We start from the raw sequence: 16,298 nt of genomic DNA, 5'->3' as shown, positions 1-16,298 counted from the left end.
ATAGACAAGACGCTTAATGCCCTTCAGCAGCTGATGATAGAACACCAGCTGGGCAAAGTATGACCATCCTCCAAGAGCCATATTCAATGTAAACTAACCTGCCTCCGTGTGTCTCAGACACTTACAGGCCTATACTGATATCTGGCAGGCCTCCAACAGCACTGGGAGATCCCAGCTTTTCTGATTGTCTAGACATGCGTTTGAGGAGCGCTCAGAATTTTTATTTAACTAGGCAAGTCAGTTAAGGACAAATTCTTATTTACAATGACAGCCTACACCGGCCAAACCCGGACGACGCTGGGCCAATTGTGCACCGCTATATGGGACTCCCAATCAGGTAATGAGCATATTCTAACGGTAATCATCACTGACATTTTAAAACTGTGCAGGCTCTCAGTGTGTACACCTATACAAGCCTTTGCATGTGTATGGCTGTGTTTTGGAGCATTAGGTCAATTTGTTTGATAAAACGGTCAACAAAAACCTATTGGCGTAAATGATACATGTTCAATTCCCAATGAAAGTCCCCAGCAGGAGTGGGTGGGCTAAACGCTAACTTAATGTCATCTCTCCTGGTGGCCAGTGTGTGCATGTCTAATCAGGGCCTCCCTTTGCCAGGAACAAAAGCCTGGCTACTGAAAATCACAGCGGTCAACGGCACTTATGAATAGCTAGCAATGGCAACCGCCACCGCAATAGTAGTACACTGCTGTGTGTACATACATTCTCTGTGCCTGCATGTCCCCCAGGGTCAGCTGTAAATAGCTGTCAATGGGAGGATTGTAGCGGAAGGAAGCCGGGGCAAAGCGAACAGGAGATCAGTTTAGTGTGCTTCTCCTAACGCTCCCGTAACCTTCCCTTAATGCCTAATGATAGAATTGATAACCCTGGCACCAGAGAGAGGATTCAAGAGTTAACGGTCGGGAGTCTGGTTTGAAGAGGCCAGTTTAACGGCCTCTGAACCCATCAACACACATTCAACACCACATGCTGCAAACACTGGGATCCGGTGTCTTTACTCCTCGGCCAGTGTTAAGACGCCCTGGTGCCTGTGTTGACAGAACATCTCTCAGTTTAATGTTGAGACTGTGTGGCGTCTTCATCTAGAAACCACTGCTCTTCTTCAACACCGCTGAGGTAAGTTCCACAAGATTTATGTTCCACGCAAACATGTTCATTTCAGTTAAAGGATTTGAAATGAACATTCCAATAGTTTACAGTGAACATTAATGTTTGAGGCACCACGCGCAGGCATAGAGCCAGAGGTAAACTCTAAAAACAGACACCCTGCAGCATTCCACTATTCCTCTGAGGGAGGACAGGCATACACACCAGACATGGTGCGTTGAGGATCAGAACACATGAAACATTCTGAGTCCACAAGCAAGTCTGGGGAATTGAAACAGTCACAGCTGAAACCAGAATGGGTGGTACTACCAGTATTAGACAAGATACACAAAGAATAAAAGAGAAGGTTAGACCCATGGCAACAACTTCATTTGGGGTTGGGTGCAGATGGTTCTGATACAAAAGAAGAGAAGGGAAACAGAGGAGTGCTAGAGGGCGCTACAGAGGGCTGAAAACAGAAACTAACAGCACCGCCTCCAAAAGGTACAATTCCGCCCCATTAATACGCTCCATCATGTATCATCTCAGAGGGAAATCTTGGCACTAAACCCTGAACAGCTGCTGTGCCTTACTAATATCATTCATTTCAAAGTACAATTAATACATTGTAGAGAATGACAAATCTGCAAGTGTGATTAAAAGTCATTCAGGAACTTACCATAGATCACATCTAAAAAGACATGCTTGCCAAGGCTTCAAGAGACATCATGAGCATCATCATCATCATAAAAGCATTACATAACACCATACTCATCATCATAGTCCCTTTCAGCGACTACCGTACACATCAGTTCATCTCTCCACTCAATCAGCAGGATGCTTTCCCTGCATGGTACCGTTCCTCTCTCTGCTTTAATAGAAACCATTATACACTTCTGTAGCCTTGGGGCGGCTATCTACAGCAGAACCCAAGAGACTGAGGGACTGATTGTTGCTGTGCGCTGCCCAGCTAAGAAAGGAGAGCACAAAAGACTCATGACACCGTCCCAGCTTAGTCAGTGTGCTGCCTTCATCACCCTGACACTAATCGCGGCTCGCACATTCCCAAACAGGCCCGGCCAAAGGTCCGGAAGCCACCCCTGCCCCACACACAAACAAACCTCTCCAAACAAAGTTGACTCCTCTCCACGGAATTCCTTCCCTGGACACGGTGTAGGAGGGAGACGAGACAGGATTGTGAGGCCCTTCTCGGACGGTGACGTCAGGACATGCCCGACAAATGAGGCTGTGGACACATAACTCCCCAGACAGGATCCAAATCAGCTGCTGTCTGCTCTGTCTCCTGGGCTATAGCCTACAATGCACCATGGTTTCAACCTTATGATTTCTATTGACAACTCAATGGTCTTGGTAACAGACATTGGACAAAGTAAACTCAGTTCAGGAATATGCTTTTCTCTTGTTCACTGGTCTGCTGCCTGTGTCAGTCAAGGCAACATCTTGTGTGACAGACACCTGAATCACAGAACCATGTGACGTGAGACTAATCCCTGTGCTCTAAAGAAGTTTAGTAGGAGCCAAAAGCAGATTTAGAGTCTGTACCGCTATGGCACGACTGGTAGAGACTTCAAATGAGAGAAGGGTACTATCTACATCACATGCCTTTGCTCCCGGACCTATCAAGTGATTATGCTGGTCCCAAAAACACACTACCCCCACTTTACCAGCGTGCGTCACCCATCTCCCAGCCTCAGGAGACTCGGCCCCCCGGGGACAGGGAGATTAACACATGACAGAGCTTGTTAACCCTGGACAAAGAGATTTGCTAATCCTGTACGATCAGGCTGACTGTCCTCCAGCGCCGGCCCAGAGACTACCCACAGAGACAGAGAGTGCCGAGGACAGGGGCCTAGTGTGTCCCAAAACCCAAACAAAAAGAACTGGCTCCATCACAACAATGGAGAGATGGAGCCGACAACAAACAAGGTCCCAACAGTGCACGGTCTAGCTACAGTAGACCACAGAGGAACAGCGGGGTGGGTGTGATCTTGACCATGCCGATATTGATCGTGGGGGAGAAAGTGAGGATGTGGGCTACTCAGATGGTGAGAAGCGTCAGTGCATTAAAGAGGCAGACAGGGACCTGTTCCACTAATGGGTTCCCTTGCCTGGGGGTTACCCACCAGTGAGGCTGGTGCGGAGGGACTGAAGGAGAGGGTAATGTGTAACTTTGAAGAGCAGGTCCTTCTCCATAATGGGCAGTGTCCCCACTGACAGACTCCACTCAGGGGGTAAATGACATTAGGCCAGATAGAGCCATCTGGTGGGTTGGATCGATGACACCGGAGAGGAACAAGGCAGGCATCTGGATGGGACAGCAAAACATACCCTTGAGGCTCCAGCTCTCTAGCAGCCACTCACTACTGGAACTGACTCTGGCCATAAGAGGATTATGTCCTCCTGTTTGAAGCAGAGCAGGCACGTTCCAGATGGAATCTGATCCCTCGCAGGTTGTCAACACCACCAGGGCTAACCAGGGCTTTTCAACAAAATAACAGCTGGGCTAACACCACATAAAACTGTACCTAGCCTTTACCCAGAAATTGACATGGCATTTGGTCCTTGGGTCAAAAGGCTTCTTAAATAGAAATTACAGGACAATAGCATTTCAAATGACTCAAAACATCTGACAAATCTCCCCCTTGTCAACTCTCATAAATGTAGCCATAATTCTATCATCGGGAACTTTTGGCATCCATATCATGCGAGACTGGCCCATGGTGTAGACAGGCTGCCACAGCACTGACATAATGCTGAATGCATTGGGCATTTACTTTTGTCATGCACAAAGTAGATATCCTAACAGACTTGCCAAAACTATAGTTTGTTAACAAGAAATTTGTGGAGTGGTTGAAAAAGGAGTTTGAATGACTCCAACCTAAGTGTATGTAAACTTCTGACTTCTGTAATTGATTGGACGTGATTTGGAAAGGCACACCTGTCTATATAAGGTCAGAGCAAAAACCAGAGGAATTGTCCGTTGAGGTCCGAGACAGGATTGTGTCGAGGCACAGATCTGCGGAAGGGTACCAGAAAATGTCTGAAGCATAGAAGGTCCAAGAACAGTGGCCTCAATCATTCTTAATAAATAGAGAAAGTTTGGAACCACCAAACTGAGCAATCGGGAGAGAAGGGCCTTGGTCAGGAAGAACCCAATGGTCGCTCTGACAGAGTTCCAGTTTACTCTGTGGAGATGGATGCACTTCTGGAAGGTTCTCCCATCTCTGCAGCACTCCACCAATCACACTGTTATGGTAGAGTGGCCAGACAGAAGCCACTCCTCAGTAAAAGGCACGACAGCCCACTTGGAGTTTGGCAGAAGGCACCTAAAGGACACTCAGACCATGTGAAACAAGATTCTCTGGTCTGATGAAACCAAGATTGAACTCTTTGGCCTGAACGCCAAGCGTCACGTCTGGAGGAAACCTGGGACCATCCCTATGGTGAAGAATGGTGGTGGCAGCAGCATGCCGTGGGGATGTTTCTCAGCGGCAGGGACTGGGACACTTGTTAGTATCGAAGGAAATATGGAGTAAAGTACAGAAAGATCCTTGATGAAAACATGCTACAGAGCTCTCAGGACCTCAGACTGGGGCGAAGGTTCACCTTCCAACAGGACAACAACCCTAAGCACACAGCCTTGAACTAGATCGAACATTTCTGGAGACACCTGAAAATAGCTGTGCAGCAACGCTCCCCATCCAACCGGAGAGCTTGAGAGGATCTGCAGAGATGAATGGGAGAAACTACCCAAATACAGGTGTGCATAGCTTGTAGCGTCATACCCAAGACTAGAGGCTGTAATCGCTGCCAAAGGTGCTTCAACAAAGTACTGAGTAAAGGGTCTGAATACTTATGTAAATGTGATATTTAATAAATATTAGCAAACATTTCTAGAACGATTTAATCCATATTAGAATAAGGCTGTAATGTTAAAAAAAAGTGGGAAAAGTCAAGGAGTCGGAATACTTTCCAAATGCACTGTATCAGCTACAGGTGGCAGAATGATGCTCAATCACTAGAAACTAGTGATGCACCGATGACATTTCTGACCGATATCCAATATTTTCCTTGCCAAAAGAAAAACGATACTTAAAATGTTTGCAGCCTTTTAAGCATTCTAGTACAGTTAAATAGTTAACACGCAGGTGTCCAAGGCACTGCATCTCAGTGCAAGAGGCGTCACTACAGTCCCTGGTTCAAATCCAGGCTGTATCATATCTGGTCGTGATTGGGAGTCCCATAGGGTGGCGCACAATTGGCCCAGCATCGTCCGGGTTTGGACAGGGTAGGCCGTCATTGTAAATAAGAATGTGTTCTTAACGGACTTGCCTAGTTAAATAAAAGGTTTCACACACACCAAAAAGTTATTTTGTTTGTTGGCATTTACGTAAGTCTCGATTACCAGTAAAACATCTTTCACTAACTTGCTGTGCTGTTTCGTTGTTCAGTCGTTTCATTCTCAACCAGGATTCCTATGGAACGCCATTTAGGTCTTTGCATGTCAAAAAAGATGCGTCAAATAACACTATTTAACATGTCAAATAAGCTTGTTGACCAATCAGGACCTGAATGACTGCACGTCACATAATTTTAACGTGTTAATACATTTTTTACGTAATTACACTATCACTCATATTTCACAACGATTCATCGATACGTATGCTACAATGCTGGTAAAGTTGTTTCGCGCACGTACAGTGCTGGCATTAAAAAAGCTAGCTAACTCATGGATGCAAACATGTTCTTCCCCAAAAACATTGCAAAACGACAAACTATATAGCTAGGTGTCATCTAAAATAACCCTAATTTACAAGACAGTTCTTATTTGATTAATGGGGGTCCGACCCATCTATGTGAAGCTAGCCAAAATAAGGATTAGCCACAAGTGGACTTCGCCTTAGCCTTTGAAATAAGTGTCATTGACAGCGATGCAAATGAATACAAATAGTAGAATTATGCCGTTATTGAACATATCTTGCTAAAATGGGGTTGGAATGTTATATAAATTCAACAAAAGACAACGTTAATTTGACAAAAATCTGTTGAAATCACACTGGATGCATTATACTTTAGAATTGCATTGGGAGCATACTTATTTCACTGTACAGCCTTATCCCATGTCATTGATTCACCATTCATAGGTATCAGCCTACCCAGTGACACCCAGAGAATATTAACGTCGTAGCTCTTATTGTGGGACTGAAAAAACTGAATTGAGCCACATTCATTGTCAACCTATGTGTATTGAACACTATTTCTGTGGTAAAACAATACTGCGTGGAAGTTTGAGTCTGATAACTCTGAGGACGACTTTGGGAAAAAGTATCTTGGGTGTTGAGTAGACTGATACCCCAATCCTTAGGTAAAGCTGTACAGTGCAACATGAATGTCAATACACACAATAGGCTAACTGGGGAGGTGATTTCTCACAGTCCCACGATAAGAGATACAATGCTAACATTTGCGTACTCTTCACAATTGTGTTCTGTGGGTGTCACCGAGTAGACTGATAACCTATTTCATTGATTCACATTCCAACCTTGTTTAACATTATGTAGTCTAAATATGGCATGATTCCACCAATTGTAACCTCATGCATCACTTTCAAAATAGGTACTTTTATTTAAGGCAAACCGCAAATTCTACCATTGTGCCTAATCCATATTGTGGCTAGCTTCACAACACATAACCCGGTCCGGTCTAGCCTCACTAGCCAGATGAAGCTAGCTGGCCGTTTATAACCCTGTTGCCCAAAGCTAACGTTAAGTAGCCGGCTAGCTATTTGTTTTCATGACCTGAAGTTCAATATGCGAACAAGTGGCTACCTAGCTAACACTTACAAGGATTCCTAAATCATTGCTAAGAACAATGAAAATTACTTCAGTTTCTAATGGTCATTGTTTTCAGGCTGGTTGTATTGGTGCTAGCTAGGTACCAAGCTAAAGCTAGCTACCCCAGAAGTTGCGGTCTAACAAATAATGCTTTATTACCAACGCGGTATTGTAAACACATCGTTCATGGCCGGTATACTTTCTTGTTCAGCTTTGACAGTGCTACTGATAGTAGTGGTGGCGCTTGGTTTGCACGTGCAAATTCAGAACACACAACATTCTATAATAGAACTGTGTTATTTGACCTGCAAAGACCCAAATGGTGTTCCATATTATGTCATGAAGCTAATACCAGTGACGCTATTACGGTGTAACTCCGATAGGGCAACATCTGAAAAATAGCGCAATTGGTAGTGTGTACCGGTGCGCAACCAGTCAGTGAAAGCCAACATCACCCACGACAGAGAACGGTTGATTGTCAAGGTCAATGAATTCCATTATAATGGATTTGGCCTTTGAGTGTACTCTTTCAAATGACTGCTCGATCCACACAGCAGACATTGTGGGTTAGGTTAGGAATGCTGTGTTGTGCAAAATTTTGTGTGGCGTCATTACGGCATGTACTTACGTTATATAGGTATGCACGTCAGCTTTGACACCGATTTTGCACATCGGTCCGATACCGATGTTGACACTTTCAACTAATATCGTCCGATTCTCATAGGTTTACCTATATATCATGCATCCTTTCTTAAACCAGCAAGCCTTTAGTTTCTGACAGTATTAAAGATCATTTCCATGTTGAGTAGACGTTATCCCATATCGCAGCCAGTCAGCAACCACAGCAATCCAGGCAAAATTGTGAAAGTGGTGAGGGAGGCATAGCAACAGGGCTCTGAACCATGTCCATTATCCAGCCTCCCACTGGAAGAATTCAGAGCCTCAACACAGAAAATTAATGACTGCAGCTGCTGGCATATATACCCTCAAAACTGCGCAGCAACTGTCAGGACTGACAACTGTGATACCACTGAGGCAGCTATCTTGGCTGGACCAATGTCCGTAGCAGAATTATTGTGACGACCATTGCAAACAATGGAGTGGCACTACAGAAACCACTACTACAGTCCCAAGTCTGTGGTTAAAATAATCTCACGACTGCAGGCCAGTTGCCAGCTGACTTTATTCATAAGCGATGGTGACAGAAAGAGCCAAAGGTCATACAGTTCAAGCTGAACTGTTCAGCCCACTGAGCAATAAAAGCACTAGAGACAGCGTCCAAGATGGCCGATTCATGGACCGCCAATATCCAAGTTGCAGCCAGTTTAATCTGACTTCTATGTGGGGCCGTCTATGGGAATTGTCTTTCTGGGCCGGACATCAGTTAAACTGCAGTACCGACTAGAGGTCGACCGATTATGATTTTTCAACACCGATACCGATTATTGGAGGACAAAAAAAAGCTGATACCGATTAATCGGACGATTTTTAGAAGAATATATATATATATATACATATACATACATACACACACACACACACACACATTTTTGTGTAATAATGACAATTGCAACAATACTGAATGAACAATGAACACTTTAATTTTAACTTAATATAATACATATGGGCTTTTGGATGGGTGTTCTTAAGGTGATTCCACAGGTTGGTGGTATTTTTTGATTTAGTCGTTGCTGACCCCATGCTTACATCTTTATCAAAAATAAGACACCTTGCTTTCCCTGGTGCCAACTCCATGTAATAGTCCCACACTGGTGCTCTGCTTTTCTCTGCCATCTGTAAAACACACACACAGCTCTGAAGTGACAATGACACTGAAGAGTCTGCTTAGAAGACAAATACTCTCAACTGTTTGAATAAAAATAGAGTTTAAGTTACCTGTGATGAATGTTGAAAACAAAAACTAATTTCTATATGCAGGAAATCCTATTTTAATAAAGGACATGGTAAGATTTGACTACCAAAGTGCGAGCCATGACACCTTCTAGCAAAATCTGAAAAGCGGTTCCTTCATTCACTTATTCCATAGGATATTTTTATATTCACTTAAAATAAGGTCTGTTTTTCGTGTAGGCTTACACCACCTTTCCAATTTTATAACAGTGTAGATATCCATAGGACAAGGTAACTCTGATCAATATTGGCTAAATATAAGCGAAGTTCATTTTTTTTGTAGAATGGATTTATGAAAATATGTTGACAAACGTTACCTTATCCTAGTGAGATTTACACGGGTATCAAAACGCAGAGGCGGTTTAAGCCTGAACGAAACACAGACCTTACTTGAAGTAGATCAAGACATTCTCTATGGAAGACATGAACAGAGGCGGTTTAAGCCTGAACGAAACACAGACCTTATTTGAAGTAGATCAAGACATTCTCTATGGAAGACATGAACAGAGGTGGTTTAAGCCTGAACGAAACACAGACCTTATTTGAAGTAGATCAAGACATTCTCTACGGAAGACATGAACGATAAAATAACGAAGGAACCCCTTTCAAGTTCAGCCGCAAGTTATTACAGGAATTATAACGCGTCAACTATTTCTCTCTAAACCATATACCTTTGACTATTACGAGCCTACTGCTGCCTACCACCCCTCAGACTGCTCTACCAAATCATAGACTTACCGTAATTTCTGGACTATTAAGCGCACCTGAATATAAGCCGCACCCACTGATTTTTTTAAAATATGTATTTTGTACATAAATAAGCCGCACATGTCTGTAAGCCGCAGGTGCCTACCGGTACATTGAAACAAATTAACTTTACACAGCCTTTAAACAAAACACGGCTTGTAACAAAAATAAAGGCTTTTAAACGAAACACGGCTTGTAACAACAAAAAAAAAAAGCAGTAAACAGTAGCCTACCAAGAAAGTCATTGGTCACTATCTTCCTCCTCCTGTGCACTGAAACCACTGAAGTCATCTCCTTCGGTGTCGGAGTTGAATAGCCTCAGAATTGCTTCATCCGATGTTGGATCGTTTTCATTGTCGCTCTCGTCACTTTCATCCGGAGGCAAATTTCCCGCTGAGCTCATGCTGCCCTCTTCAACAAGCCAGATCAATCGCCTTCAACTTGAAAGCTGCATCATATGCATTTCTCTGTGTCTTTGCCATGATGAGGGTGACAAAATGACTACCGTAATCAGAATGATGGGAAGTTTGAGCTCCATTTACGTCACATTATGTGATGGTGCTCAGTTTTTTGGCGGCATGAATCTTGTGAAAGCGGGAAAAATCCACAAATTAGCCGCGTCATAGTATAAGCCGCGAGGTTCAAAGCGTGGGAAAAAAGTAGTGGCTTATAGTCCGGAAATTACGGTAACTATAATAAACACAGAGAAATACGAGCTTTCGGTCAAATCTGGAAACTGTCACCTCGAAAACAAAACGTTTATTCCGTTCCGTATTTTATCTAACGGGTGGCATCCATGAGTCTAAATATTCCTGTTACATTGCACAACCTTCAACGTTATGTCATAATTATGTAAAATTCTGGCATATTAGTTCGCAAAGAGCCAAGCGGCCCAAACTGTTGCATATACCCTGACTCTGCGTGCAATGAACGCAAGATAAGTGACACAATTTCACCTGGTTAATATTGCCTGCTAACCCATATTTCTTTTAGCTAAATATACAGGTTTACAAATATATACTTGTGTATTGATTTTAAGAAAGGCATTGATGTTTATGGTTAAGTACACATTGGCGCAACGACAGTCGTTGATTGATTGTTTTTTATAAGATAACTTTAATGCTAGCTAGCAACTTACCTTGGCTTACTCCATTCGCGTTACAGACAGGCTCCTCGTGAGGCAGGTGGTTAGAGCATTGAACTGTAAGGTTGCAAGATTGGATCCCCCGAGCTGACAAGGTACGAATCTGTCGTTCTGCCTCGTTCCTAGGCCGTCATTGAAAATAAGAATGTGTTCTTAACTGACTTGCCTTGTTAAATAAAGATGTAAATAAAAATAAATAATTTAAAAATAGGTAAAATCGGCCCCCAAAAATACCGATTTCCGATTGTTATGAAAACTTGAAATCGGCCCTAATTAAATCGGCCATTCCGATTAATCGGTCGACCTCTAGTACCGACGCAAGACTGTAGGTGCAGTCGAAAGCGTGCTTCCAGACCGGAACCCTGGCCCTTGGTTCAGCCTGAGGGGGATCTGGTGAGTAGGAGACCAGTCCAGGGCAGGCAGAGGACACACGAATTTGGATATTTACAGTTAGGGACGTCACTGAATAAACCTATTATTAAGCCTACTACGCCCGAGGGCAAGCCGAGGCACAAATTACTGTAGGCATCTCCCCGACAGCCCATGGCATAGGTCAGAGGAAGGGCAGAGCAAAGAGAACTGTCGGCCATAAAATCACCCCAGTATGAATTCCTCATGGAATTGCATCTCTTCTGACCGTAGACATCTAAGCCCTCCTTTGGCCAACTGTTTCAGCAGGCTTACTAAAACATGTGCATGGCATTATAGGAGAGACTTAAAATAGGTGTGACAGACAATGTAATAACCAAAATGCCAGCGGAGACATATGAGAAGGAGGAGGAATCCGAAAGTGGCAAGGGGAATTTGGTACCAAATGTCACAATGCTGAAACATTGGTTGAAAGTACAAAGATAACACTTTTGCTAAAACAAGATAAAGGATATTTAACACAAAATCTGTCTTATCATTAGATTCATAGACATGGCGGATATATATATATATTTTTTTATGTAACAAGCCAGCAGCACTTGGGTAAAACAGGATCTGCCTTTAATTTCACATGAATGCATCAGTCCCATGTCTGAGCGTGTCTCCATCCCGCTGCCTCATTCACTTGCTTGCTTTGTGAGTCAGCCATCGCTCATTAATGCACCAGAGGGTTGACTAGCATGTTGGAGCCTCTCTAAGCCAGACAAGGCCATGGCTGAAAAGTGCTCACATTAATCACCCTGGGATGCAATTTATTCCCGAGTGGCATCAATACCTCATGGCAGATCATTGCAGAATATTGACCTACCCATGCCCACTATATCGCTCATTGTCATCAGAACATCAGGGGCAGAGGTTAGGCCTGTGGGCCATCTATAATGATTAACTGTAACTGTATATGGTACATGCACGTTGAGGGTTTTGGAGACTAACGTTATTCACCCTTGTTATTTTGGAGAGAAGAGTGTCGTCTAGTTGCATAACATTAACACAAGCAAAAAATAGCTCCGAGTTCATTGCCTGAAGCCACAATGTTAGCCTATATGATACAGTTTGAACCAAGTGTTTTATTGCATTGAGAGTACAGTACTTGTAATGACTCACGTTAATAATCCTGAGAATTGGGGGAGCCTTCAAAGACCTCTCAACCTCGATTTACGCCATCCTACAAAAGTAGCCGCTGATTAATGCAAAAGATAACAGAATTAGCCTAAATTACCTAACACGTCACCTGGGGGCAAAGAACGAAGCAGTTCTCACTGAGAGCACTTGGCCGCACAGAACAATAGGCTTCAACCATGAAGGATGAAGAGCCTGAGAGAACTAAAGTTAATATAATGAAGTGAATACGTCGAATTGCTTTTGAAAAGGCAAATAATCCACATGATTACACACCGATCCCTTCACAAAAGGAAGGCTATTATTTTAGCCAGTTCATTCGTCGGTTAGCTAAATAGCTGGTGATCCATTTCAGCCACCACACAGGGCTGCCACCGCCCCATCACCCCCTCCCAATTGCAATCGAATTCCGAATCTAAAACATCCTCTTTAGGGCTTGAGCCGCTCATTGGCAGAAGGAAAATGCAACGATTCACTTGCTCCTATTCTCGTTCTTGTGCGACCCAACAGACTCGCGTGGATAGTTGTTAGCAAGTAGCCTATTTAGTTAACTAGCATTTCAACAAGGTTTATTTGTATGGCGCGGTTTCCAATTCAAGTTGACGTTTATGTCATGAATCTTGCCCTCGAGGCATAACTGGGCGATTTCCGCTACATGAGCCAGCTGCAAAGTCAAATTTGCCTTATTTTAAACAATCACTAAAACACAAAAGCGTGCTTTTTTGGTCTTAAATTAAAGTTGGGCATTAGGGTTAGCAGCGTGGTTAAGATTAGGTTTAAAATCAGATTTTATGACTGTGGTTGTGCCAACTAGTGACCACTCTGCAGACCTGCCTCCAGAACAATATCTATGACGAAAAACGCTAACCTGCATTTGCAATAGGAAATCATGAATTGCACTTGCAATGTCGACAAAGACATTCACCCACTATATGATTTTTCACCCATTCTACCCAGACTATCTACCAAACACTAAATATAAAAATCTAATATTTTAGGAGACGAAAAACATTTGTTAAAGCATCACATCGTAACTTGCATTTTATATTTTTTGTGATTTAAGTGTAAGTTTAGTTGCACAGCTAGCTAACATGCTAACGCTCAACCAGTCTCTAGACTTACCAACGCAGTGTAGCTAGCTATAGCTTGATCTCCAGCTACGCCCAGTGTTTGACAATATCCTCCGACTCCTTTCAGTATCCTCGAATACAAAGTGTAACAAATTACAAAATGAAACCGAACAAGATGAGAAACAGGCCAAAATACAGCAGCCAGATTACCAAGAAACTTCTGTCGACCACAGTTTCCAGAAGTGATGCACGTCCCTTCCAAAGAAAGGAAAAGCGATTTGCAGTCCACGCACACACTCTCTACTGGCCAGGATGGATGGACAGGCAGAGAGGGTTTTACCACGGCATTGCGCGCGGGGGTGAAATTGAAAGGGATGAATAGCCAAGTAACTCGACTTTCTCCATCTCACGACCAATCACTACCCCGGCTGGGATTTATTCAAATGAGGAATGATGTCATCTCTCAAACCACCCTACTTTCTTTCTTCCCATCCTTCCCAAGTTGCACTGGTTGTCTCCCCCTTCCCGTATCCCTCTACCAGTTTCCCGCGTCCCCTCCCTCCATGCCGACTCCACGCTCATCCTGCACACACCTCCTGCAGTTTCTTTTCAACGGCGCATTCTCTCCACACAATGGTGGCATGTTAGAGTTCTCCATTGGTTCTGGACCAATGGATGCTGAGATTTCAGCCACAAAGGGTACCACAGCATAGTCTGTCATATTTTGAATTTCTATAGGTCTACTGCCATTTAGTTACTACCATATTATTCTAATATGGTAATGAAACAAACATCTTTATTAGTTGTACAAGGACTAAAAATGTCCTGCTGCACATACATAATAAATATTGATTACCACTCATGCTAAAATGTGTCAAAGTTAAAGAATCAGGTAATATAATCATATCCATAAACATCTTCACAGAGATATTGATAACACTAGGTTTATTGCAGTGGCACATTCTTAATTGTAAGGACAAGATATCTAATTGGTTGCAGACAAGCCCCCACCCTGACAAGACCAAACATGTTTGACCTGTCAAAGAGGCTGTCAGGAGAATCACCAGTGTATAAAAACACAATTTGTGTCAGATTGTAACAGAGTCAGAGACTTGGTGGAATCAAAGGAGGCAGAAACAAGATGAAGAGGGAATAGAAACAGAAGAAAGTTGAAAGAGCTGCCACTGTCTGTACAGTGTTTTTCCCCCAGACACAATTGTCTCCCTCGACTGATTGGGGGCGTTTTTTCATAGGCTTTGTCTGTGTGTGCCGCTCCTGTCTTCACACCAGACTTCTGAAACAGTCTCGGTGGGCATGCTGCCTGTCCGTCTGCACTGCTGCTGTTCAGCTCTCCCAGTGAAGCCAGAGTTGTCAACATGAGCCAGGCTTTTGTGCCAGAGTCTGCACTGGCTAGGCAGCATTTTGCTTCACATTCTGTCCCCTTCAGCTCTCACCCTATGGAATTCATCATAACACACTTCCCCAGGATGTTTACCTCGGTGAACAGTTGCTCAATGGTGCGCTGACCTGTGTGGTTGTGTTGTGGTTACATTGTCACTAGGCAATGTAAAGTAGCCTCGTGCTGCTACGCCTTTATTGATATGCTAAGATTGATATCGCTTGTTTTGTATTCTATCATGCAATAACCCCAACTCCCTACAGCCTCTCTCTCTCTCTCAAAATGATCAGCAAAGGTAAACCCTCTGGCCCACACCTACACAATTAGTTACACATGCTTGACTAACATGACTTTCAATAAACACACAAACAGACCAAAGCAGACAGTAGAAATGTAGTGAAGGAAATGTATTGTGAAGGAAGCAGAGTAGAAACATAGAAAAAACACTAAACAGAGGTACCCTCACACACACAAGAACTATGACGCGCAGTAAAGAGGGAGAGGAAAAACAGAGAAAGGCAAGGAAAAGAGTCTGGGAGTCTGTCGGTCCTATACTAGGTTCGGCCTGCCAGAGATGGACATATTGGCTTGGTGAAACAGGCACAACAAAGAAAGGACGTTTTCTTTCCACCCAGGCTGTGGTGCGCTGCAGTGGAGACAGGAAGGGGCAGGGCAGTGTACTCGCCACCTAGTTCCCCTGTTATTTATCTCATTGTTGTTTCCCCTTGGCCAGCAGCCCAGCTGGGGCAACGCAGCACAAAATAACTGGCGCACAGTCAGTGAAACAAAGCCAAGCCTCTGGATGTTGTTGCACTAACTTTGACAAGGAATACACACTAACACCTGCGAGCAGACACACACACAAGCTTGAGTGCTGTTTTCATATCAGTCAAATCACACAAAGGAGGAAAGAGGTATTGTGCAAAAAAAAAAAAAAAAAGGGTAACACCCATCTTTTCCGACAGTCTATATCCTCAAAAGAAATTCACAGACACGTGTTTCTGAAATGGACTTAGAATATAAATGGACTTAGAATATCTAGGATGTAAACATTACAACACAGCACATGGTAGCCTGTTCATCATTACATGCCTCTGAATACCATGTTCACAAGTTAGCACACACCAGCAGTGCACCTGCTTCTGTTCTGTGTGAGCATGGGCTCCCAGGAGAACAGAACGTGCCAACACGGCATTACATTAACATGCTGCATACTAACACACATGAAGAACATGTAACACACATACATCACCAACTATATACTTACGACTACAGTCGATTATAACCTAATCTCACTGCGACATGAACGTTTCTGTTAAAACAAAATGTCATCATAGAACATTTCAGATAAACAAAGACTGCTGTATCATACAACTGCATTATGCACACAGCCTAGTCAAATCCACATCTCATGTTGTCACCTAGTTTCACTCTAAACACTAAAATAGAGGAGGCCTCGTGTCTCATGCTTTAGAGGACTTTCTGTTTAATTGGAATTGTTACCCTGAAACCTGATG

The 16,298-nt window shown here is 43.4% G+C and overlaps 1 protein-coding gene across 10 annotated transcripts in view; it reads right to left on the bottom strand.

Annotated features, from left to right (window-relative positions):
- The window catches only part of LOC110486504 (uncharacterized), a 31,993-nt gene extending 18,001 nt beyond the window's left edge, over positions 1-13,992 (bottom strand). The window contains exons 1-4 of one of the 10 annotated variants that reach the window (XM_090196708.1): positions 13,593-13,807; positions 13,435-13,513; positions 10,759-10,886; positions 8,670-8,756 (exon numbers count right to left, since the gene is read on the bottom strand). The gene's annotated coding sequence lies outside the window, so the exon portion shown is untranslated. Of the gene's footprint in view, positions 1-7,590; positions 7,995-8,669; positions 8,757-10,758; positions 10,887-13,434 lie in introns of those variants that run through there. The other 9 variants (XM_090196707.1, XM_036941216.2, XM_021558144.3 and 6 more) reach the window with 9 other exon arrangements.
- Between the last annotated feature and the right edge of the window lie 2,306 nt (positions 13,993-16,298).

This window comes from Oncorhynchus mykiss, chromosome 13 (assembly GCF_057628025.1).
Source record: "Oncorhynchus mykiss isolate SJ-2025 chromosome 13, ASM5762802v1, whole genome shotgun sequence".
Taxonomy (NCBI): Eukaryota; Metazoa; Chordata; class Actinopteri; order Salmoniformes; family Salmonidae; genus Oncorhynchus; species Oncorhynchus mykiss.
The sequence above is the reverse complement of the archived record's forward strand: the minus strand, read 5'-3'. Positions and strand labels throughout refer to the sequence as shown.